This window comes from Oryx dammah, unplaced genomic scaffold (genome assembly GCF_014754425.2).
Source record: "Oryx dammah isolate SB20612 unplaced genomic scaffold, SCBI_Odam_1.1 HiC_scaffold_9, whole genome shotgun sequence".
In the NCBI taxonomy this organism is placed as follows: domain Eukaryota; kingdom Metazoa; phylum Chordata; class Mammalia; order Artiodactyla; family Bovidae; genus Oryx; species Oryx dammah.
In genome coordinates this window covers 8,954,423-8,956,970 of record NW_024070193.1, presented here as the reverse complement: position 1 = coordinate 8,956,970, position 2,548 = coordinate 8,954,423, and the positions used below count along the sequence as shown (strand labels likewise).

Below are 2,548 nucleotides of genomic sequence, written 5' to 3'. Positions count from 1 at the left end.
CACCAAGCCCAGGGCCGGACACACAGGGGGCTGGAGAGGCTGCTGTCCGGGTTGGGGGCAGGGAGACAGATGAGAGAAAGAAATATGAGCCAAGCCCTGTCTCCGCACTTTGATCGTTGACCAGGTGGAGGACCGGGGAGCTTGAAAGCCTGTGAGCTTCAGGGTGAAGGAGACTGTGTGCCCCAGGCCGAGCCTGCAGCCCATGGAGTAGTGTGACTTCAAAGAGAATGGGGTGAGCCTGGGGGCAGGGAGTGAGGGCTGGGATCAATGCTTCTCAGCGCAAGTGAGCTGAACAGGGAACTTTGGGAAGGTTTCCAGCATCATGGGGTGAGGTGAGCCAGGGAGGTTATGGCCCGAGGGTTCCATTTTGACCTTGAGCTCCCCTTGTGGCTGGTGAAACAGTGTGTGGGGACACTCAGCCTGGACCCGTCTGATGACCAGTTGGTCTAAACTGTAATGAGGTGAGTGGCCCTTTCTGTGTTGTGCACATGCTAACAAGTGGGTTGTGGAGCATGCTTTGGACCAATGACCCGGTGCCCCATCCAGGGCAGAGAAAGGCCCTCCTACCCGGGCCCCTCCCTCCCCCAGCCCCAGGTCTCCAGCCCTGGCTCTACATCCCTTAGAGCAGTGGTTCTCTAATGCGGTCCCCACCTGGGAACTGACATGAGACAGGTTCTCAGGTCCCACTGAGAGCTCCTGAATCAGACTCTGCGGTGGGGTCCAGCCACTGTATTTTCACAAGGCCTCTATGGAATTCTGACTGGGCTGAGAGGCATTGGGTTGAGAGGCACTGACTCAAGTAAGTAATGATCTTTCATCCCCTGCTCTAATCCTGCTTTGCTAGGATGGGCTTGCGGCCCTGCGAAGCCCCATGTTGTCTGTGGACCTCAGTTTCTCCACAAGTGTCTGTACATAGGGATTCAATCATATGCTTCAAAGATAACAGCCAGAGGGTGAACAGGGCCCAACACTCGTGGTGTCCCAGTTAGAGGGCTGTTCAGCTGTGAAGTAAGGGATCTTGTCTTGACCCTTGCCCTGTCCCACAACAAATCTGTTTTGTCATGGTTTACAGCTTCAGAGTGTCAGGAGACTTCGTCCCCGGCATCAGCGTTTCCCAAGGGAAAGGCCATGGCCAAAACCACTGTGATAACCATTGTGAAGGCCAAGGTTGAGTTTAGCGCTGTGGCCAAGACCAATGCCAAGTCTATGTCCATTCCTGCTGACATCTCTCATTTCAAGGTTTCCTTGAAAATGGTGAAGGATTGGCTGCCATCACACCCATTAAAGAATTTTGGTGAATCCTGAGTCCACAGAAGAGTCCTAAGGTTCTGATTTGTTTTGGCTTAGACTTCTGGATGGTGAAAAATAAATTCTTGTGAAAACAACTTCCTCCAGGCTTCAATTTGTACTTTCTCGCCTCTTCCCACTTATTGAGACTGAGTCCTTAACTCTCAGAGGGCTACTGTGTGTGTGTGCCTCTGTGTGTGTGTGAGTCTATGTATGTGTGTCTATGTTTGTGTGTGTCTATGTTTCTGTGTGTGTCTGTGTGTTTGTCTATGTGTGTGTATGTATGTGTGAACACAGAAGTGTGAGGCCCCTGTTCCTTCCAGGAGGGCATGAGGGAGGCAGCAGCCCCAGGAGCTCCAGGACAGCGTCCTCACCCTCGGGTCCCTCCCGAGCCCTTCACCTGCCTCTGCCCTCCTCCTCCAACACCCAGTAGGACGTACAGACAACTACTGTGTGTGCAATGCTGGTGCAAATGCTGCTTTTGCTTGCACAGAGGTGACAGTCCACGAGGGGCCAGGCTTCCCACCTTGTTAAACACACACAGAGTCTGTTCTGGGCATTGCACCTGCAGGCTCAGCCCTGAGACTGAACTGCGTCTCTGTGAGTGACACACAGATCACATCACTGTTTGCCTCAGTGTTCAGACACTGCCCATGTCCTGCCCACTCCCGATTTTCTAGCTGATCTTTGCTCTGGGGCAGATGGTAGCCCTGGGAAGTTTGAATCCAGGGAGCAGCTTCAACTAACCATTGGGGGAACTTGATGGAAAAGCATCTCCTCTTTCTCCCTCCTTGGGTGTCCCACTCCCAGATGTCACACCTCTGTCTGAGGTCCCCAGCTGGCTTTAGTCTCAGCCATGCACTTCAGTGACCTCTTCATTGAACGTACCCTTCAGACTCAGGTCCTGCCTTGTCTCACGTCTCTACATCCCTGCAAAGCTTTCTGGAATTGCCTCCCAAACAAACTACTTCTGCTAATTGCTTGTCTTAGGTCTGCTTCTGGGTCAACCTGAACCAAGACACAGATTCCTTTCTCTGAGAGGGACAGAGGGCAGGATCTCACAGAGCATGTGCTCTGCTACCTGTGAGGCTTGTCTCCTCTTGGTAAACAGGTGGGGCTGAATCAGGAAGGTTAGAGGAAAACAATAGAATGGGAAAGACTAGAGATCTCTTCAAGAAAATTAGAGATACCAAGGGAACTTTTCTTGCAAAGATGGGCTCCATAAAGGACAGAAATGGTATGGATCTAACAAGCAGAAGAT

At 52.1% G+C, this 2,548-nt stretch overlaps 1 long non-coding RNA gene across 1 annotated transcript; it reads left to right on the top strand.

The window, feature by feature from the left end:
* Window positions 1-388: 388 nt before the first annotated feature.
* On the top strand, window positions 389-1,385 carry LOC120868209. Its single transcript, XR_005722176.1, has 2 exons — window positions 389-461; window positions 1,073-1,385. It is a non-coding gene; the product is annotated as an uncharacterized LOC120868209 (long non-coding RNA).
* Window positions 1,386-2,548: the final 1,163 nt, after the last annotated feature.